This window comes from Rattus rattus, chromosome 15 (assembly GCF_011064425.1).
Source record: "Rattus rattus isolate New Zealand chromosome 15, Rrattus_CSIRO_v1, whole genome shotgun sequence".
In the NCBI taxonomy this organism is placed as follows: Eukaryota; Metazoa; Chordata; class Mammalia; order Rodentia; family Muridae; genus Rattus; species Rattus rattus.
Genome location: NC_046168.1, coordinates 64633737 through 64657795, shown reverse-complemented (window position 1 = coordinate 64657795; position 24059 = coordinate 64633737). Strand labels below are relative to the sequence as shown.

General features: G+C 42.7%; 1 pseudogene; it reads right to left on the bottom strand.

The window, feature by feature from the left end:
- LOC116884399 overlaps positions 1 to 22537 on the bottom strand; it is a 72189-nt pseudogene extending 49652 nt beyond the window's left edge.
- Between the last annotated feature and the right edge of the window lie 1522 nt (positions 22538 to 24059).

Genomic DNA, 24059 nt, shown 5'->3' with positions numbered 1-24059 from the left:
GGAATTAGAATCATCTCTTTCTCTCACTGTGTGTGTGCTCATGTATGTATATGTATATATATGATGACATGTATACATATGACATGTATATATATATGATGACATATGTATATATATATGATGAGTACAAGCTTGACTAGTTCTCTGGAACTATCCACCTTGTTTGTGGGAGACAGTTTCTCATTGACCTAAAACTCACCAAGTAGGCTAGACTGACTGACCAACAAGACTCAGGAATCTATATTTCTCCTGCTTCCCAAGGCTAAGATTATAAACCCTTGCCGCCTCGACCAACTTAAAAAAACAAACCAACAAACAACTTCTCTCTCCAAAACCCACCCAATCCCCCAGAACCCTCATATCCTTATGCCTTTATGGCAAGGATTTTACTGAGTTACTTCACCTGCTCGGTATCATCTCTTTAAGTTTTATTAGACCACAATCAAAATATTTGCCATCCCATTAAAATAAGTTTAGAAGTAGGAGGTTTCAAAAGTGAGTTCACATCAGAGACACAATGACACCACCACACAGCTGGTCACTTCTGCTCTGCTGGTTCTTCAACATGCTGGTTTCCTCCCCTTCAGGATACAAGATGGCTGACAAGGCCTCACGCTCTTCTTTGTCTTAATGCTGTCCTAAAGGCAGAGGACAGTCAAAGAGCTTTCTTCTTCTTGGGCTTGCCTGACTTTTTGGGAATCAAGGGGAAACATCCCTGCCAGAGATCCTTTAATGGCTTCCTAATCAAAGAAGGTCCTCGGATCACAGCACCTTCTGCCTCTGTAAACTGATTTAAATGAAAATCCCAGGCCCTGATCTACTTAGGGCTTCTCCTGTAACAAGCTCCCCAGTGATGCTCTGTCAGTGGGGTTTGAAAAGCATCATTTTCCTGTGTTATAGCCGGAGCTCAGTGACCAAGCTGTACTCTCTTGAAGATGGGAAGTATTCTTCCAGTCTCTTTAAGGAGACAAGAAAGGGCAAACACAGGAGGAAAGCGTGTTTGGGAGGTAACTCCCAGGACCTCCACTGTAGTGTCAGGGGTAGGGTGTAGTGTAGTTTTGCCTGCTGGCCCTTGGCAGCCTATGAAGGCCAGGGCATGACACTGACCATGTCTTAGCCTGCTTTGACAGGAGGCTAAAACATTCTCCATGTGACTGCGTAAAGGTCGCTTGAATTTATAATGTCGAGGTTAACATCTGACTCAGGAACAGGACAGGAAAGGCATTTGTTTTAGTGTAAGTGGATAGGAAAAGAAGATGGGAAAGCAATAGATTTATTTTCAATATTCTTGTCTGCTTTACTTGCTGAAGTAGCCAATAAAATCTGTTTTATATATATTTTCCATACAATAATATGTGCCATAACATATAAATTATATCACATATAAATATAAAACATATTTACATATAGTATAATATATAATATAAAATATAAAATCCAATATCTAATATATCATAAAACATACAAAATATAAAATCTAATATCCAATATATTATAACATACAAAGTATAATATCTAATATCTAATATATATCACCTTTGCTTTGCATTTGTTATTTTGTCCTTATTAAAAATTTTTTTTGGAAGTTTTGTACATGAAATGACTGGCTGAGAGGATTTGGGGCTAATTTTTAGAGTTGAGCTGTTCCAAGGCCGAGTCTTCTGAAAGTGCTCACTGTAGGAAAATGGAGGCAAGGTGTTTTAATCACATAATGTAAGGAACACAGGGTGAGGTGTATTCAGAAGAAAGTGAGCTGTGCAGAGTGAATCCTGCCTGACCGAGGCAAAGGCTCTTGTAGTCACACACTTACGCCATCCTTGTTTGATTTCCTGGTGGTGGGGTGACTCATGAGTGTCCCAATAAGTACATCTGCACACTTATTTAGAAGCCTCTGGGTAAAGAGTCTTTTCTACTAGATTCTCAGGGGTGTCTGAAAGATATGCAAATTAACTCGATCTGATCATTAGAAAGCACAGACATATTGAAATGCCATACTATTACCCGTGAACATGTGCAACTAAAAGCAATGACTCCATTCGACTTGAAACTCGCATCTCTTTGTAAGTCTAGACAACATGTTGGAATAAAGACGCAATGACTTCCTATCCTTTTTCAAAATGAAGACAGGTGATGGGGGTGAGATGAAGCCGTTTAGAAGCCTGTCTCTCTCTGCAGGAAGAAGAGATTGAAAAAAATGACCCAAAAGGAATGAGGCTTTTGACGATGGCGAAGGGCACTGAGTGCTTTGACCGTGTCCAAGGGCGTTGAAGGGCATCAGAGTCCACACCGTGGACAGTTCCTTCCTGCGCTACTCATGGTCAAGGCTTTACTAAAACTTTGTTTCTGGCCTGTGTTTCGGGATTCCCTACTTTCGTTGCCAGCTCCTGGTCTCTCTCCTTGTCTCTCTACTTGGTAGTTTCTATTTCCTCTTTGCTGCCTGTCCCCTGAAGTGGAATTATAGTTAACCTATAGAAAAATGATCCACCATAAACCAAACAGTGAGGGTGAAGATTAATAGGAATTTCATTTACTCAACTTAATTGAAGTAAAACACAGTCCTTTGAACAAATAAAGATAAGGTTGGTTCTGGATCCCAGAATGAGAACAGTATTTTATATGTATAATTCAGCTGTTATCCACTTTAAATGGGCTTACTGGGAAATGGTATCATTTTTACTATTTTCTACAGAGAAAATATTTTCCAGTTTATCCACTAACTCTGAGCATTTGAATTACAGCCCATTCTTATGTTCATGCTGTCTGTTTCTCTGAAGTTGTACATAAAATGTTTTTTACATTAAAATGAGTTACTGTATAAAGCACTGCCTTATGTCACAGTAAAGATACTAATGCTTTATACTTAAAAACAAAACGAAATAACAAACAAACAGACAAAGAAAAGGGGGGGGGAACCCAAACAAGCAAACATCCATCTTAGGGTCACAGAGAGAAAACGACCTATCTACTTCAAGGTAGGGCTAAGAGAAACATACTCTTTCTCTCTGTCTTTTGTTATTATTTAGTTTTTATATGTAAATACATTGAAAACAAAAACATCCATTGTCTTCCCAGCCTTGATTCTTCAGGTTCCAGGTTGGGGACCCTGACTTAGTAGCAGCTTCCCTTCGCAGTCTCCTGGGTCTTCTCTCAGAGGTCTGTGCAGCATATTCACATGGGCATCGCTTCCTGACCTGAAGGCTAGCACCCTTCCCATCCCGCCAGGACAGCACAACTTCTTTTGCTCAAGAACAATCAGCACAAAGCCCGTGGCGTGTTCGCACTGCTGGCTGGGAGTCAGGTGGGCATAAATAGGATGAATATCTTCCATTTTCTAGTAACTTCCCTGGGGTGGCATTTGGATTTACTGCTAACCCGGCATTTGATGAGACTCAGAAATCCAAACACTAAAAGACACAAACCAGTCCTAAGGTGTTCTCTTTTAATGCTAAACTTGCTGTTTTATTTTGTTGTGAAGATTATAATCCTTCTGGTCAGTGAAGACAATATATCAAGAAAAAACAAACAAACAAACAAGCAAAAAACCCAACAACATCCTACACATCTAAAGCCAGAATTCTTTCCAACTTAAAACAAACTAAAGGTTTGGTGAAAGCTTTAAATTCTCCTAAGTTTAATTTCGATTCTGTCACCCACCTCCAAAATCATTTTTTGTGCCTGTCCAGTGGCTTCTTGGCTTCCTGTGCTTCGAGCTTTGTTGGTATTGCTAGAAAAATAGCTTTATTTATGCATCATCTCTGGGACCTCTGTACAGGTTCCGGGAAGCAGGGAGAAAGGACATTATAGTGATTAAGAGCTATTGGAGGAAGGGGTTATTTTTGTCCGGCAATATCCATTACTCCCATGTTCCAACAGCATCCTGACACGTCTTGATGGAACCTGCTGTTACCCATAGCCACAAGCTTTTTTTCTACCTGGCCTCTTCGTTTCCTGAAGTAACAACCGAGAATGGATTATTTCTGAATAATTGACTAAGCCATAAGCTTGGGCTTGTTCCCTAACTAGCTTGTAACATATTTAAGCCATTTATTCTAGTCTAACTTCTGCCACGTGGTTAGTTATCTCTCTTCAGCTTCCTGCATAGGTTTTCCCCGGAGTCGGCGAGTCTCTCATGCTTGATTCTTTCCCAGAATTCCTCTCTTTCTCTGCTGGATGTCCCACCTTCTAACCCTGCCTCAGCTCATTGGCCGTAGGCCTTTTTATTGACAGGCGGTGCTTCTACACGGTGCACAAGAGAGTCTTTCTACAGCTGCCCACCGCGGGTTGAGCTGGAAGCACTGTTGTAAAGGTAGCCACTGTGTGGTTTACGGTCTCTGCTATTTGGCTAAGGAACTTACGAGCAGATGCTGAGCATGCCAACTGTGTTATTCCATATTTCGCCCTGACAAACACCCAGGGATGGGTAGTATATAAGTCAAAGAAATCTGTTCATTTCTCAGTTTTGTGGTTAGAGAGCAGGGAACCGGAGTCAGGTTGATGGCGATGATGTCATCACGGTGGTAGGAGTGAGTGTAGGAGGCAGAGGCCGAATGGTGAAGCAGGTGCCGGAGGGGCCACAGCTGTGCTTTCTTTTTCTCTAATTTTTATTAGTATATAGTAATTGTACAAAAGAACAGTTTTGATGATATTTCTATATGTGTATATAATGTGCTTTGATAATTTCTGCCCCATACATTGTCATATAATACCTTCCTTCCCCTGGTATCCTTCCTCTTTGTTTTTTCAAAAAATATTTTATGGATCATTTGTGTGTTTGCACATGTGCATATGTACGCACATGCGTGTATTTGTGTGAAAGAGAGACACACACACAGACACACAGACACACAGACACAGACACACAGAGTATTACTCCATGTGTATGACGGTCAGAAGATAACTTTTTGGAGTCCATTCTCTCCTTCAACTGTAGGTTTCAGGGACTACACAAAGATCATCAGGCTTGTGTAGCGAGCCCTTCCACCTCCTGACCCATCTTGCAGACTCACCCATCTTTTTCCACACCTCCCCTACCCTGGATTTTGTCTGTAAGAGAAAACAGGCAGTGTTCTCCTTTTGGAGTCTGGCTTGCTTAATATTAGTGATGATTTCCAATTCCATCTATCCATCTACAGGCGACATGATTTTATTCTTCCCTGTGGCTGAGTAATACTCTATTCTATGACATGTCACTCTTTCTTTAACCATTCACTCTTTATTGACAGGTCTGGAGACTAATCCCATGACTTGGCTACTGTGAATAGTACCACAGAAAAGTGGGTATCTAGGTGCCTCTGGATCCTCTGGCACCTTCTACTTTAGTTCATTGAAGAAGCTCTACACTGGTTTTCTGCGGGCAAGCATTCTGTATACAACAACTCTTCTGTAAGAATTAACCAAAGCACTGTAAGAACTACTAGTCATGTCTCTGAAGGCAACACTTGCAATAATTTGGGCTCGCCTCTTAAAATTCCACACCATGCATACCTTCAAGGTACACTCAGATCACACTCACACTGAGGTCCTGGCAGCTTCTTGGAAATTAGCTTCCTTCAGGAGCAGAGGTCCCACTGTGGCTTCACTGAGATTTGGGAGCCTGGGGAAAACCACCATGGCCTGGAGCCACTGCGACTGTGTGAGAAGTTCCTTCTCATTCTGCATTCTGTTGGGTGTCTTCTCTTTTTCTTTTCTCTGTTCTGAAGCCTTTGCACTGGGAGTCCAATTTCTAACATATCTTTCAAGGCCACCTCCTTCCAATTTCTAGTAGAAAATACAAAAGGAAAAGGTGGCTGGAACTGTAAGTGTTGCCAATGGCAGTGTCACCAGAGGCCAGAGCACTCCGGTACACCTTGGTATTCCTGGGAAACAGATGTGTGTTCTGTCCTTCCACTGGGATGCTCTCGGCAAAAGTCATCGCTATTTCATAGCAAAGGCTATGGAGCCTGGAAGTCAGCCTGGCAGTTGGTGTCATCTATCCCCACCTCCTCACAGAACCAAAGACGGATGGTAGCCGCGTTCTTCCCTAAAGAAGCCGAGTGAGAAAACAACTCCTAATCCAAATCCAGTTCCTGGATTTACCACCCCATTCACCACACATCTCCCCCACCAGCAGCTCCCAGGCTCCTTAAGGCCAATCAGTCCCCAAGCTCCAACTCTTGATCTCTTGTCACTGCATTATCTGTTACACTCTTCTCATGGGGGGGGGAAGAAGTCTGTTTTAATAAGTAATTAGGCAAGAAAATGCTGTTAAGACAGAGGGGAGAATTCGAGATTGTGTGTTGCAGTTAGTGAGAAGGGAGAAGGCTTTGCCTAAGAACGGAGAGGGCTCTGTCCCTGGGTCTCTGTCGTGTATTTGTTGGAGAGTTGATGTAAACTCCAAGGCCCAGGTAAACATAGCTCCCTATAATTGAGGAGACACTATTGTTGACCCGCATTTCTCAGACGTATTGAGCGAATTTGCAGGGCTATCTACTCACATTGGCACTTATGTGACTACTGCCCATGGCGCCATTCTTCTGAGGGGTAAATTTGATAAAGCCATCCTGATCTCAGCGGTGATTTCTCAAGTTGCCATAGTTTCTTAGCTGAGACGATCATTTGTTAATCTAATGGGAACAATTACCTGAATACATTCAGAAAATATTTAATTTCTTCCAGAGTTGATATTTTCCTAGATTGCGTTCTCGTGGGCAAGCCCAGTTATGCAGTACTAAGTAGGGGGGGTGGGAGTTCAGCAGAGGACACTGTTCATTGCAAGGTGTGGCCTTTGCAGGATAGAACCCATTAGCTGTCAGTAACACTGTGAACTGACGTAAGAATAGTTGAAACTACATAGACATCTTCTCAAAGAAAAGTGCTTTCAGCAATACTTTTAAAAATCAGAAGTATTGGCCTCACGAATTCTAACTAAATATAGATGTATTAGTATTTAATGAGTTTTTATGTACCCAAAATAATAAAAAAATGATTAACAAACAAAACAATTTAAAAAAAAATTACATCTCCAAATATTTTAAGCTGTTTACCCTAAAAAAAAAACCTATCATTAAAAAAAACAAATATTTTGGTTATAAAAAAAAAAAAAAAAAAAAGAAAAGTGCTTTCGCTCTCTGGCTAATCTTCAAGGAGAAAGTTGTCTTTTAGGAAATAAAGACTTTTTACTGTGTGTGTGTGTGTGTGTGTGTGTGTGTGTGTGTGTGTGTGTGTGCATGCCTGTACTTAAGTCTATATGAATGTGTGAGCCTTTGTCTGCATGGAGGCCAAAAGAGGGCAACAGATCTTTTGGATATAGGGTTATAGGTGTTGGTGGGGAATATCTGTTACCTGGATGTTAGGACCTAGATTCCGGTCCTCATAGCTGCACAGTGAGGGCTCTTAACCACTGAAACTTCTCTCTACAAAGTCTTTTTAAACCCAATAAAAATTCAAGGGAAATAGGTAACACCTAAACGAAGATCTACAGTTGCTATGACACTTCAGTTTATTCTCACATTGGATCAATCTCTACATAGAATACACTAAGTATTGTGAGAGATACGCTGCATGCACTTGGAATGTGCTTATGAATAGAATTAAAGCCCCAACGCACCCCTATTTACTAGTACTAGACTGTCTTGTCTACTGTTTCAATCTAGACATAAATCGTGTCCTTGTAACACAGAGAGAAGAGCTCTTTTCTTTGGTTCTTGAAAGAACTGAGGCAGCTTCAAAGTGTCTGCACATTTTAGGTAATAGAGAGAAAAAGTGATGGATTCAGGGCAAGACACTTCTCAGATTGGAGTCTCAGTGCACGGACAGGGAGTCAGACACTCGGGTTGATTTTTTTCAATGTTTCCTTGTCAACATGAAGCTACAGGTCAGACTTTAATGCTTCCCAGTCCCCGAAAACACCTAGCCGCTATCCACAGCTGCCTGGGTGGCACTCATCTGTCTGGCACATGAGGTTCCCAATGTTCTTTGTGTCTGGGAGATTTCCCAGGACATAGTTCCAATCTTGGCCAGCACTAAAGGCTGAGATAAAAGACCGCTCTTCCAGAAGGTGTCCCGTGAGCACCTCACTGAGAAAGAATTGCTTTTCCTTTAATGAACCAGACTTTCACAGGACTTGGTCTTCACTACACTTTCTCTTCTACTGAAGATATATATATTTTTATATTAGTTGGATTTTTGAAAACTTTTTATTGGTTTCTTTGTGGATTTCACACCACATACCCCAACACTGCTCATCTTCTCCTCCCCTTATGTCTACCCTCCACCCTTGCAACCTCCTTGTCAACAGAGGAAATAAAATCTCATTGTGGAAGCTGTGGTATACCCTTTTGTCCACACTCCTTTGCTTGCAAATGTTCACTGCAATGATTCCCTGGCCTGGAACACGTTCTCTGTTTTCTGATACTGTATTGATATTGAAATCTTACTTGGGACTCCTCTGGGATATCCGCTTGCTACCCTATATCATGTAGATTCTGTGGTTTTGGATCTATAGGACCAGCCCCTTCACACACTTGAGCAGTTCATCAATAGGTAGATGTTGGGGTGAGCCAATTCAAAACCCTGGATCTGGGCCTGAGAGGTACTAAGCTGGTCAGCCCAGCTGTTCTCCTGTCCTTGGGGCTGGCTCACCAGCTGACCTCCTACTAAGGCCAGCTGTACCCTGCTGTTCAGGCGAGGTGCTGGGCCCACTCTTCCCAGTGTTGTAGCTGGTGAGGGACCCGGCCAGTTTTCCCTTTCTCATGATCCCAGGGCCAGCTCTTCTGCCTGTCATAGATGTCGAGGGATGAGTGAGTGAAGGAAGGCATTTCTACCTCGAATTGGATTTTTTTTTTAAAATTAAAAACTCTTTTCAATTTTTCTTTTGAACAATGTATTTCCCCTTACAACTCTTCCCAGGTTCTCACAACCTCCTTATTCACCCAATCCCTGTTCCTTCTCTTTTGAACCAAAAAAAAAAAAAAAGAAAGAAAGAAAGAAATCAGGTAAACAAACAAATAAATACAATAAAAAAAATCCTAGACAAAACAAAAAGCCAAACCAAACTAAAATGAGATTCTTTTGTGTTGGTCAATTAATTCAAGGCATTGGTACTTTCACAGACTGTGGTTGATATACACAGTGGCACTCCATTGAAGAAAATGGATTTTCCTTTTCCCAGGAAGTCTTAATTGCAAATAGCTTCTTGGTTAGGGGTGGGACCCTGTGTTCAGGTCCCCTTCTCGGTGCTGGGACCCTTTTTTGCTTGAATCTGTGGAGGTCCTATGTCCTGGGCATGCTGTCAGTCTCTATGAGTTAATATGGGCACCAGTCCTGTTGTGTCTAGAAGACACTGTCTCTTTAGAGTTACCCACCAGCCCTTGGTCTTACAATCCTTCTGTTTCCTTTTCTGCATAGATTCCTGAGCCTTGGGGAGAGGGCTTGGATGGAAACATTCCATCCGAACTGACTGCTCCAGAACCTTTCACTGTCTAGTGCTGGGTCTCTGTGTTAGTCCCATGTACACACCTTACAAGAAGACACACCTCTCACGGGGGCTGAGCAAGGCAGTGATCTGTGGGGAGAGCATTAGGAGTCACGCTATTGTTAGGTTCTTTTAGCAGAATAATAGGATTGGGTTTCGCCATAGGCCTATCCCATCTGGTCTCAGGTTGCATGCAAGGTATTTTTCTGTTCTTCATATTGTTTCTCTAATCTGAGCACACTCCAGAGTGGGAGCTGTAACTAACTCATATTCACATACATTAAAAACTCTAAGGAAATGCAGCAATCATAGAATAGATGCTTATCAAGGGAGGTTCTGGTCTGTGTGGTTAGAGTCACTTACAAGAAAGAACTTGTCTTGGGTGTCTTAACTTCACAGCGTTATTTAAGACACCCCTGTGTCCTTAAACATCCCAGGTCTTGACATAACCTAAACTACCACATCAAACTTGAAAGACGATTTTGTAGCAGCCATCGAAATGTCTAGGAAATATTCATTTTTCAGTCATTTAACTTCCTAAAAACAAGAAGCAGAATTTTATCAAATATGCACACAAGGGTGTTTTATGTTCTAGCATTCATAATAATGAAAACTAACTAATTAAATAAACAAAAATCAGAAGCACCAAACCACATGATGAGGGGGAAAATGAATAGGCCTTTTATTTCCTTTATGTACCATCACATATATATATATATATATATATATATATATATATATATATACTCACACACACACACACACACATATATAAAACCATTCTTGTTTGCTTTTCTATTGCTGTCTTAAACACCATGAGCAAATGCAAAATGAGGAAGAAAAGGGCTATTTCATGTTCTAGGTTACTGTCCATCATGCAGGGAAGCCAGGGCAGGAATTCAAAGCCAGACCTTGCGGCAGAGACATGAAGTACTGCTTACTGCCTTGCCCCCAAGCTCATGTTCATCCACTTAGCCCTGGCCCACTTGTCAAAGGATCCAGCCCCATGGCAGACCACATCTGAGGTGACCCCTGTCCAGTGCCACATGGCATGGGGTGTGTGGTGTGTGGGAGACAATCCCAGACACCCAGAGGCCCGTGGAACCACTAAGGTGAGCAAGTGGTAGAGAGATGGAAGAGAAAGAGAAGTAGAAGGATGTGTGCACAATGGAGAGGGGTGGAGCTGTAGACTGGTGAGGAATAGCCTGATGTGAGTAGCCAGCCATGCCACCTAAGACCTTGGTAAGGTCCTGATCCGTGCTGCCACCTAGGACCATCTTTGGGTCCATGGCTCTGCAGTAGCAGAGGTCTGTTACCACCAAAGGCCAGCCCCTGGTCAGAACTGCTACCTATGTCCATGTCGATGTGTGAGGGCTGTGCAGAACTGGCCCCATCCCTCACCTGGGCATCTTGGGGAGCTGGCCCTGAAGATGAGCAGGAAAGCTGGGTTTGACTGTGGCATTGGGTGAGCGAGCTGGGTAATCTCTCTGGATGTGCTTCCATTTCTGTGATGACCTCTCTGATCCCCCAGGTCTCTGGAGACCCTCCATTTATGCAGTTCCCATTCCTTCACTTCATGCTAACATCATCCTGTGTGTATAGTGTGTCTCTTCCACTTGTCTGTTTCTCACTGAGACAGAACTTCACTTGTCTTCGTATTCCTGCTGTGAGTGTAGGAATTACGTTTCTTTTTGGCATCACTATAAATCAGTTTGCTGGAGAGATGGCCCAGTGGTTAAAGGCACTCGTTGCTCTCAGAGAGAACCAGATGTCCTGTTCCCAGGACCAAGCATGGTGGCTCAAAACTACCTGTAGCTCCAGTTCTAGGTGATTTGATTTGCTTTCTTTTGTCCTGCCATGATCTTAACCATCACAGTGAGAGGCAAAGGCTCTTGGTTCCTTTTGTTGAATGGCTGACTTGTGATTTATTTGAAGTCAGACTTCATGTGAACCTTGTTGTAGCTCTTTTCACTTGGACACTCTTGGCTCTCTCCCTAGACCACTGCTCTCCTCTCTGTGCTCCCCTGCCACCACTTTCATGGTACTAGACTGGGGATGGTCTTAGGTTTGTGATGTACATTTTTAGTGTCCCTGTTATGCTGTGCTGTGCACGTTCACTTATAAAAGATCATGATTGGCTCAGCAGAAATTCGACTTTGAGTGGGTATCCCTGTAGTGGAGAGGAGAGAGAGGGGAGAGAGGGAGAGAGAAACAGAGAGAGAGACAGAGAGAGAAACAGAGAGAGAGACAGGCAGACACATACACACACACAGAGAGTGTGTGAGAGAGAGAGACAGACAGACACACACACACACAGAGAGAGAGAGAGAGAGAGAGAGAGAGAGAGAGAGAGAGAGAGAGAGGTTGAGAGAGAGAGAGGTTGAGAGAGAGAGAGGAGCCATTAAATTTAGTAAGCACTGGGTATTGAGCTAGTATTGAGTTTGTGGACTCCTAACCACACTTCTGCAATTTAAAATATTTTAACATAAATATTTGTAGGTTTGCTGCTCACATGTGCATGTGCTCATACACAAGGGTATATACATGTTTATGTGTGTGTGTGTGTGTGTGTGTGAGAGAGAGAGAGAGAGAGAGAGAGACAGACAGACAGACAGACAGACAGAGACAGAGACACAGAGAGAGGGAGCATAGATACTTGATGACTGACTTAAAACCTGCAGACTATGCAGCCTGCCTTATAGATCCGGAAAGACAACAGCTACTTGTCTAGAGGCTGTCGAATTATAAAGCAGGGAAGTAGAGCGTTATTTATGCAAATGATTTCAGTAACTTTTTATCTCCCACATACGGTTTTGTAATTTTCTTTTATGAATAGCGTTTTCAGCCAGATGATCCTCCGCTGACATGCCGTTGTGACTGATTCCTTCCTTCTGAATAAGCCTTTCCAGCTGGAGAAGGCGTCATGTACACAGCCTGACATCGAGTGCCTCTTGTCTTCTATTTCAAGTAGGACAGCAGTCTCTGCCCCGCCATCCACTGAGCACCTGTTGGGCAATGAGTGCTACCCTTCATTGCAAAGCTTAAAGATGGGAATGCTAGTCGAGCTTTCTTAGACGATTTAGCAGTGTTCAAATGAGAGGATCAAGCCTCAAATGCGAAATTAAAACAAGCCGAGTTTGTCCTGGGTTTGGAAATGTCTACCATCAAGCCAGAGAAACTCAGCATGCTGGAACCCACACAGAGACACAGACAGGCTGCCCTGTGACTCTAGGGTGGTTGGAGAGAAGCATTTGGGGGTCATTCAGTTCTCAAGGAATTGAAAGGATTTTATCAGTGCCAGATAAGGAAAGTGAGAATCAAAGGCTCCGAGGCCAACATGGGACAAAGGACAATGTAGAATATTGTCCTCATTGTCACACTTGCTGGCTGGTCTCATACTTCCTTGTTAAAGTGTTCAAACTTCATATTCCCCCATATTTTGTCCCAATTTTTGACCTATGTGAATATAGAAATCCTGTCTTTTCCCTCGTAGTGGTTGCAATTAGCTTTTGTCAGTCAAGTTTGTTGCATTATAGAGAAGGGCCATGAGGTCCCTAAGACGTCTCAGTGGGTAAAGGTGCTTGCTGCCAAATCTGGTGATCAAGGCTGGCAACCCTGGTTCCACCCCCAGCCTTACACAGTGAAAGGAGCAAACTTTGAGAAGCTGTCCTCTGAATTCTTCTGCTGTGCTATGGCCCAGGCAATGTGCACACACATAAAAAATAACTGTAATAAAAAGATTTAAAAAATTAAAGGAGACAGAAACTTTTAGACTACTCTATACTTTATTTGGCTACAGTAATTTCTTTGAAACCAGTATTTCATACCTCCCACTTAAGCTAGTATTTCATGAATCGAGATTAACTCTGGGACAGCTGAGGTATCGTCCCGGGACTTCTTGACCTCTATAGTCACGTGAATCAATTTCTTAATAAGTCTCTCAATGTGTCAGTCTCATGTATCTCTCCATATATAAAGACTTTTGTGGTTATGTAGGCTGGAATTAAAGGACCATTCATTTTGCTGTCCTTGAAGTGAGCCCTGCTCTTTGATACTCTCAGGGCACATTGTCCCTCCAATTGTGAATTAATAAATAAATGTCCTTATTTCACTTTCCCCAAACGTCTATATGCACACTCTCACTATGGGGCACCAGAGTGGTCATTCTCTCCTTATCAATTACGATTGACATTTTAGACAGAAGTCTTCATTTGGGGGACATTACAGTTGAAGCTCCGACATGAAGGTACATTTGAATTTCCCTTTTTGTATTTCATTCATTCTTTCAGACAACACCCACTATCTTAGTCAGGGTTTCTATTCCTGCACAAACATCATGACCAAAAAGCAAGTTGGGGAGGAAAGGGTTTATTCAGCTTACACTTCCATGTGGCTGTTCATCACCAAAGGAAGTCAGGACAGGAACTCAAGCAGGTCAGGAAGCAGGAGCTGATGCAGAGGCCATGGAGAGATGTTACTTACTGGCTTACTTCCCCTGACTTGCTCAGCTTTTTTCCTTATAGAACCCTAGACCACCAGCCCAGAGATAGCACCACCCACAATGGGCTGGGTCCTCCCTCCTTGTCACTAATTGAGAAAATGCCTTACAGCTGGATCTCACAGAGGCATTTCCTCAACTGAGGCTCCTTTCTCTGTGATAATTCCAGCTTGTGTCAAGTTGACACAAAATAACCCAGCCAGTACACCCACTATGTGCATTTTATGTTATAGCTGTTAAGAGACCAAAATTACTAAAGCATAATAAGATGTGGTTGAGAATTGTTAAGTACTTTGTGGGAAATTGTCTTAGACCTCATCAAAGGTAATTTGGAAATAGTCATGAACATCATTTTTAAAATCTACCACTTCCTGGCTATTCCACTTTGTGAAGTGGTTAAAAATGAAGACCAGACCACGGGAAGTCATGTAAAACTACAGCATGCTGTCTTCAGTCTTCTCTGACTTCAGACTTCTCTGTACTGTAAACATCCTTGGAAAGAATACCTCGTCTCCAGTACTAAAGGAAGTTGCTGCCTGGGTATCTGTGGGGATGTAGATGACAGAGACAGCTCCTCTGGCTGATAGATCCCTTGCAAGGAAGAGGTGAGTTGATGTGACTCCGGCGCCACTACAGTGATGTAGGTTCACGTAGGTGAGAAGAGAGAAGAGCTGTAATGAGCCTGCGAATGATTAGCTGCCTAGCGTTGACAGCTCTCCTTCAGGATGGTTGTTCTGACGTACACCTGTCAGATACAGGCAATGCTTCATCTAACAGGCATGGCTTCCAGTCTCCAATTCATCCTGAAGAAGTCTTGCCTTCGATCTCAGCCATCAATCCAGACCTTGTTGGCTCAGGAGCCCAGAAAGTGTTGAGCTTCTGTGCCCTGGCTTTGAGCAGAGAAGCAACAGAAGTCTTTAATTCAGAAAGCTTCGCACTCAGCTGCCTGACCCTGAAAACAAAGGTCGCCCCAAGTCTCTATATTTTCTACCTGCCTCTAGTTATCTCGAGTTCCTTCAACTCTTGCCTGAATCAAGGTCTACACTGCCCTCCTTCCTACTCCTCTGTATCTGTGTGTATATCTTTTTGCCTGTACAGAGTATAGAGCAGCCTTAATTTTTGTTAACTTAGTATCAAATGTTTTACTGTCTTCTTTACTTTTTTTTTGAAAAAGGTCCTTGTAAGTAGTTCAGGCTGGCTTTGACTTTCTCCCCCACTCTCCTAAGTCCTGACATGACAGACACGTGCTGCCCTGCTTGATTTGATTTGATTGATTTATTTATTTATTTCTTATATACACAATCTTTATATTATGTGTACATATGACTCAATGTACATCTCAGGACAATTAGCCTGTATGGCATCTTAAATGTTGATTATTTCTTTATGTGGAGAACATACTAAACTTCTTGGACCTTTCATCACGTGGTACAGAATGGTCTAGAGTTGGCCATGCTTGCTCTGCTGATTTCTCTCCACTGTTCACTTTTGGGCACATTTTCCCACCTCCCTGCTCTCTCTCCCTAGTCTCTGGTCACTTTCCCTCTATTCTAGGCTTCTGCAAGATCAGCTCTTTTAGATCGTATACTGGCTGCTTTTGTGTGTCAACTTGACACAAGCTGGAGTTATCACAGAGAAAGGAGCTTCCCTTGAGGAAATGCCTCCATGAGACCCAGCTGTTAGGAATTTTCTCAGTTAGTGATCAAGGGGTAAAGTACTCGTTGCTGAAGAATGAGGACCTGAATTTGGATCTGAAGCAGCCATGTAGAAGCCAGGAAGGGGGGCACACAGTGTAACTCCAGTGTCGGTGTGGGAGACAAGCAGATCCAGTCTAGTCACTGGCTAGTTATTCTGACTGAATGGTGAGCTCCAGGTGCAACAAGAGACCCTGTTTTTTTTTTTTTTTTTTTTTTTTTTTTAAAGAGATCACGTGGTAGTAATAGAAAGTAGGTTTTGGGTTGAACCCTAGTCTCTAAATGAGCACACATATGTGAATGTACACACAAAAACAAGTGCATACACACATGTACATACATTATACATTCCACATAAATACCACATACATGTACTACACATACACACACACACACACACACACACACACACACAAACACACCCACACGGATGCAAATAGAGCAAAACAACAAAAAAACAGGAATCAACAGGAACAACAACAAAAACACATAAATTAACAATCATTGGTATTGAAAGATAAAAATGGTCTCAATTCCCCAATAAAAAGGACATCAGCAGTCTGTGAGGACAGTTCTGCCATTGAGACAGATCCCTGGAGATCTCACCCCACCAACCTTTGCTTGTTTAGGAGTCAGGGGATGCTCCCTCTAACAAAGATACTAGGCACATTTCAGACAGTCCTCAAGCTGGACCAAGCCCAGTGAGAAAGATGTATCAAAAGGAGACAGGGCACCCAGATGTAGGCATCTCACAGGATCTAGTGGGAGAGTGCATTTAGCCTGGCCACTCCCCAGGATTGAGCTTCAGGACACATTGGGAGTGGCTCCCTCAATCTAATAGACAGAGGCAGGGACCACAGAATCACCTTAGACTGTCTTCAAATCAAAGCGTTACTTTTCTTACTCCATACTCAAATATTCATGTGTGAAATTCAATGTGTTAAAGAATTCACTCTATGAGCCATAGGGTGGAAGCCATAGTGATGGAAGCCATGGTGATGGAAGCCATGGTGATGGAAGCCATAGTGATGGAAGCCATGGTGATGGAAGCCATGGTGATGGAAGCCATAGTGTAGAAGCCATAGTGATGGAAGCCATAGTGATGGAAGCCATAGGTGGAAGCCATAGTGATGGAAGCCATAGTGATGGAAGCCATAGTGATGGAAGCCATAGTGATGGAAGCCATGGTGATGGAAGCCATGGTGATGGAAGCCATAAGTGATGGAAGCCATAGTGATGGAAGCCATGGTGATGGAAGCCATGGTGATGGAAGCCATGGTGATGGAAGCCATAGTGTAGAAGCCATAGCAATGGAAGCTATAGTGATGGAAGCCATGGTGATGGAAGCCATAGTGATGGAAGCCATAGGTTGGAAGCGATAGTGATGGAATCTATAGTGATGGAAGCCATAGTGAGAGAAGCCATGGTGATGGAAGCCATAGTGATGGAAGCCATAGTGTAGAAGCCATAGTGATGGAAGCCATAGTGATGGAAGCCATAGTGTAGAAGCCATAGTGATGGAAGCCATAGTGATGGAAGCCATGGGGATGGAAGCCAGAGTGATGGAAGCCATAGTGATGGAAGCCATAGTGATGGAAGCCATAGTGATGGAAGCCATAGTGATGGAAGCCATGGTGATGGAAGCCATAGTGTAGAAGCGATAGTGATGGAAGCCATAGTGTAGAAGCCATAGTGATGGAAGCCATAGTGATGGAAGCCATAGTGAGAGAAGCCATGGTGATGGAAGCCATGGTGATGGAAGCCATAGTGTAGAAGACACAGGGTGGAAGATTTCTGGGCCAGGGGATGAGACTGACACCTTGCTCTGTGTGAAGTTTTGTGGTCTCATTTTCTAAAAGGAAAGGCTGCATGGACTTTAAAATAAAAATTTTATTTATTTTCTTCGTGCATGTTTATGTGTATGGGCAGGCATGTGCTACTGTACGTATGTGGAGGTCAGAGGACAACGTGTGGCAATTGTTTTTCTCCTTTGGTCAGGCTTGGTGGCAAGCCCTTTTACCTGCTGAGTCAGGTTACTGTGTATATCCACCCCCCAGGTTAAAACGGTTGTCTTTTTTTAAAATTGAAATTAAAATATAATTACATCATTTCCTCTTTCTCTTTCCTCTCTCACACAGACCTTCCACAGACCTCCTCCTTTCTCTCACAATTATATATCTGACCTCTTTTTCTTTAATTGTTACTTTTCCTCATCCCACACACACTCACACTTCCTAAATACATAAACCCCGATCGCTCAGTTAGAAGTGTTACTTGTATGTATATGATCTCAGACTTCACCCCTTAGTATTGCGTGGCCAATTCGGGACTTTTGCCCAGGAAAGGCTATTTTCTCCAGTTTTCAGCATTAATCAGTTGCCTGTAGCTCTTTGTCAGTGGTTGGGGCCCTATGAGATTTTCTACTTCAATGTTGACCTGTCTATTGCTGTTACTCTTGTTCAGGTCTTGTTCAGGCAGCCATTTTGGTGAGATTTGATGAGTGTAGCTTCTCTAATGTTTCTAGGGGAGGCAGTCTCATGGCAGACATACTGTTCTCCTGGCACTTACAACCTCTCTGTCCCCTCTTCTGTGATGTTATCTGAGACTTGAGGTGTGGATGTATCCATTGGGGCTGGGCACACAAGACCCCCTTGTTCGTTGCATTTTGGACAGTTGTACTTTCCAAAATGCTTCACCTTTGTTGCAACAAGTTTCTTTGATGGGAAGTGAGAGGTATACTTATCTGTTACATAGGAATAAATATCTCAAACCTAGTAGTTAAGAATCGTGCTCATTTAGTAGGTTCTCATCCAAGATACATGGCCTCACTAACCCCAGTTGTTGGCTAGTGATGGTTTTCCTCTTGTTGAGTGTGTCTTATGTCCAATTAGAGAGCTGTTGGTCACTGACAAGGTATGCATGCTACTACTGTACTCTTGGGATCAATGCACCGTGCTGATCACTGTTATAGTTCAGAGACATCAATAGCTGTCTAGGACTAGTGCTTACTTCCCTTCCTTGGAAGCTCGTGTGGCACCTTCTGGTACTATAAGAACTAGTCCTTAGGCAGGAAGCCAGCAGGGAGGCAGAGGCAGGAGGATCTCTGTGAGCCTGAGGTTAGCCTGGTCTACAGAGTGAGTTCCAGGACAGGGAGGGCTCTGCAGAGAAACCCTTTCTTGAAAAACAAAACAAAACAAAACAAAATAAAAGAATGGGATGTGTCAGTGGTAGCGAGAGAGTGGCTAGCTCCGCGTTCAGTCTCCAGTGCCCCAAACACCAAAACGTATTTAAGAATAATAAAGTTGGTAGTCATGGGTATTCAAATGAAAAGATAAACAGGTGACCAGCTGAAGCTTATCCAAGGAGACAAGTTTAGGATGTAGACAGAAATAAAATAATGACACATACTAGAGTCACACATAAGGGACACACATGTGAGGGACGCATGTGAGGGACACACATGAGGGAAAGTTAAGAGTAAAAAAGGAAGAGAAAATAAGGGGCTGGGTTGGGGGAGATGGAAGGAACAAGCACAAAAGCCCTAACTGAGGTGACTCATAAACGCTTCTCTCTACATAAAAGAATCTGGTGCACATAAAAATGCAGCATGCATACCGAGTTCGAGCATGCAAGTCGCACATTTCTTTGATCAAGTGTTACATGTTTACTAATGAGGCAGTCACATTTGAGAAACATTTACTTTGAAATTGCCTCTCAGAAACCATTTGTGAACTGCACAAAACTCAGATTGATTTTTTTTATTAAACAATATATATTTACAGTTTATTTTTGGCAAAAGAAAAAGTATTTAACCATTTTGACCAACTATTTTATTTACCCGCCTCGGCTTCAAATAGTGTTTGGGTATTTCTATAAATCAATCAACACCAAAAAGATGGAATATAAACACAGTGTCTCTTCCTATCCCTCCTTCCCTCTCCTCCTCTCTCCTCCTTCCCTCCCCCCCCCCTCCTCCTCCTCCCTCCCCCCCCTTCCCTCTCTCTGAAAGTGAGGGATTGCTACCCCTAACCTTTGCCCTGGTTTGGTTTTGTTGGGAGGAAAGGTGCCCTTTCATTTACGGGTGTCCACCATGGAGGAACCCAAAGCAGGAGTGTCAAGGGTTATTAACTGTGGAGCCTCTCTCTAGCTCCTGGGATTTTTTTTTCTTTTATTTTGTTTATAGATGCGAAATGACTAGGAAATAGGAGTGTTCCTCTTCCTGTAGGTTGTAGTCTGTTATTTTCTTATAAATCTTGCTTTTGAGATTTCTGTTTCTATTTGCAGTCTGTTGTTGACTGAGATTTCCCCCTTGCCTTCCCACGTTCATCACTTCTTTTTTAAAAGATGTTTTTAATTGAAGTAGAATTACATCACTTCCTGTCTTTCCTCCCTCCAGCTCTCCTAGTTACCCTACCTTGAATCCCTCCATGCCCCCACTCTCAAGTTGGTAGCCTTCTTTTCTTTGATTATAATGTTACATATAGTATGCATATGTACAAATATATATGTATATGTAGGTATATATATGTACATACACACAAATATATATTATACATTACATATTATATTTTATAATATATGTAATATATACTATATAGTATATATAATATATAGTATAAAGTACTATAATACATGCTATAATGTATAATATATTTTATATATTATTTATTACACATTATTCATTATATACTGCTTTATATACATTATACATTATATACTATATACACTATATACATATTATATAATGCTATATATTATATAATAAATATTATAGAGTATATACTGTATATTATACATTAATCATGTATCCTATATTATATATTACAAACTATATACTAATTATATGTTATATATTATATATTTACTATATCATGTGTCATCTATCATACATCATACATTATATATTATATCTTAATTATATACACACACATAACTAGAACCTGCTGAGTCCATTTATGTTGTTTATGTGTATATGACTTCAAGGCTGCCTGCTTTGCATTGCACAACCAAGTCACAGATCCCTTTTCTTGCAGATCCATGGGGATGCAGGAGAGCACTGCTTGTCCTCACTACAAGTCACTGTCAGTCATTTCCAGGTCCTGATGCTTTCTTCTTGTTCCCCTCTCCTGGCAGTATTCAGGCTTTGCTGCATGGCAGGCAGCAGGAGGCTCCTTTCCAGTTCTCTTTGCTTATCTATTCTTTTCTCTCATTACATTTATTCCTTTCTGCGCTTTCATGCAGACGCTTCCTTTATCCTCTCTGTATAGTGCTCCTTTAAGCATCTTCCGCAGTGCTGCTTTGGGGGTCACGAACGGCCTCAGTTTACAGTTGCGTTGAGGTGCCCTTCCTTCTCCACCAATTGTAAAAGATAGCTTTTCTGGACACAGCAGTCTTGGACGACAGCTATGCACTTTTAAGCCTTGGAACACAGTGTTCCAAACTCTCCTGGCTTTTAGGATGATCATGCCCTGATACCGCTCTTACCCGGTGCCTCTGCAGATCAATTGGTGTTTTCCCCTTGCAACCTTTTTTGAAAAAGAGAGTTTAATGTACTTTCAGAGCAAACTCACAGGAGCAGCACACAGCACAGACAGCCTTAAAACCATGCATTCACATGTAGGGCAACTCAGAAAATTATAGTGGGTGGATGGAATCTATTGTGTGATAAAAATGCCACAAATTCACTTAGTCGCTGTCAATAAGATGTTCACTTATTTTTTTTTAAATCCAAATGCTGGCATTGTCCAGAATGATTTAACAAGCTTATTTATAATTCTTATAAAGTTGAAGGTTGTGTCTCTGTTTTACATATTTAACATCTTGACTACCGTGTGCCACGAGAGTATCCCTTTCTGCACACATGTATTTGGGTTTCTTGCTGGATCTTGCATTTGGATATCCGTTTCTTTGCCTAGATTTGGGAGATTTTTCTGCTAAAATTCTAAGGAATGTTTTCTATGTTTTTAGTCTTAATCGTGCTTCTTTAAAATTTTTTCAACATATTCTTGTTGGTTTTTTTTTTTTTTAATTTTATATCATGCACCCTGGTCACACTCATTTCCCAGTCCTTCCATGTCTGTCCCCTTGTGACATCCCACCCCACCCTCTCTGCCACCCCCATACCCCCCAAAAAGAGGAAAAACAAACAAACACCCAAGTCTAATTTTCACCCCCCCAGTCTATTTGTATTATCCACATACTCACTGGAGCATGGTCAAACGCTCAGTGGCCCATCCCTTAAATAGAACGGAATCATTCTTCTCTGGTGCTGCCACCGAGACCACGTCTGGACTCACGATCCTACCTCAGTCAGAGCCTGTGATGATGTCTGTGATCTGTTTTACCACTGAAGTCGATGCGGATGTCTGCGGTCCGTGCTGACGGTGATGCGGATGTCTGTGGTCCATGCTGAAGGCGATGCGGATGTCTGTGGTCCGTGCTGAAGGCGATGTGGATGTCTGCGGTCCGTGCTGAAGAAGCCTAAAGCCAGGCTTATATCCATGGGCCATCCTGCCTCTGGGGCCGTACTGATCTGAGTGGCCTGCACTGCCAACCTGAGGCCATAGCGATGTCCGGGTCTATGCTGCCTCCAAAGGACATGTCTGGGTCCATGATTCTATTGTAGCCAGGGTCTATGTTGATGTCCATGACCTGTGTTAGCACCAAAGGCCACATGGATATCTGTGGTCTATTCTGCAGCTTGGAACCATGTTGATGTTCATGGGGCACACCGATGCCAGGGCCATATTGATGTGAATGGCCTGGGCTGAGGCTATCTTGATGTCTGGAGTCCAAGCATCCTCTGAGGACCTTGTCTGGGTCTGTGGGTCCTACTGTGGACAAAAGCCATGTTTGCGGGTCTGTGCTGTCACCAGAAACAACGTGGAAGCCCATGATCTGTCACTCCGTGGACATTTGTAAAGAGCAAGGAAGATACTTTTGCAGGGGTGTCCATGATTGCAGATACACAGTTGAGAAAGAGGAACTTGGAAGCCCCTCCCCCAAACCCCGTCAAAGTAACAGCCTAAACAGGAAGCCATTGAAAGGAACTCTTAGGAAGTGTGATAAGGATGCTGAAACTAGCTCTCCACAGCTTACAGCTACTGGCACGGGTGCGGGTGCGGGGGAGGAAGTAGGGATGCCTGGTGTGGGGGAGGGGTATGACTCCAATCTCACGGCTTCTTAAGTTTAGTTTCTTGTTTATATTCCAGAGTTCTTGGAGACTGTGTTTATTCTTGCTTATTTATTTTTCTTCGTTGCTATCTAAAGGTAATATTGCCTTGACCTTGTTATCATCCCTGCGAGGCGGGTCCTTGTCCTGAGTGTTTGCCTACCAGTTTCTTTTCTTCGGGGCTACCCAGTTTAACATTTAGGCAGGATTTCTGTCTCTTCTCCCTGCACCAGGGAGCCCCATGACTGGAGTGGGGCTGGATTCTTCCCGTGTGTGGTCAGTTCTTCCTCAGGACTTCTCAGCTCTTTGGTCATTGTTTTTGCGACTCCCTGAAGGTCTTCTTCATTCTCATTCTGGAAACAGAGTCATTTCTTTGATCTACTGAGCTTACGTGTGCTACTTGGCCCTTGTCTCCTTGACACAAACCTACATATATCCAGGGAGAAGGAGTTTCAGTTGAGAAATTTCCTCCATCAGATTGTCCCATGGGCATTTTTTGAGGTGTTTTCTTGATTAAATGATCATTGTGGGAGGGTCCAGACTACCAGGGATAGTGACATATCTGGGCAGGTGACCCTGGGCTATTTAAGAGAGCAAGCTAAGCAGGCCATGAGAGCAAGGCAGTAAACAGTATTCCTTCATTGTCTTTGCTTCAGCCCTGCCTCCAAGTTCCAGCCTTGAGTTCCTGCCTTGGCTTCCTTCAGTGGTAAATTCTAGCCTATAGGCTAAATAAAGCCTTTTTCTGTTCCAGTTGTTTTTGGTCATAATGTTTATCACAGCGATAGAAAGCAAGCAAGAACACCATATTACACAGAGTCATCTTCTGACATCCTCCATAGAATGAGCTCACCGCTAATGAATCAACACTACCCATTACACAAAGGGTCTTTAAACAAAGAAACCAGAGTTGTAGATCAGTTGTTGCAGTGAGACTGGTCCTTTGATTCCTACCCAGAACCCTTGAAACCCACCCAAACTGCCATTTACCTGTCCTATGTGCCCAACTTCAGCATATTCTTTTCATTGTTGGACAGATTTTGGCAATGCTGGCATAACCCGACACGGGCAAGGGTGGAGTGTGTGTAAACATAGAACTCCACTGATTTTGTTCATGACGTATGTTATCTGAGCCGTTTGTAGCCTTGACATGAAGTAGAACTCTAAGTCCAGGCTTACACTAATTTTATAGACATAGAGCCATATAAAACAAGATTGCGCAGTTGGGAAGTTGGTGAGTTTGGGGAA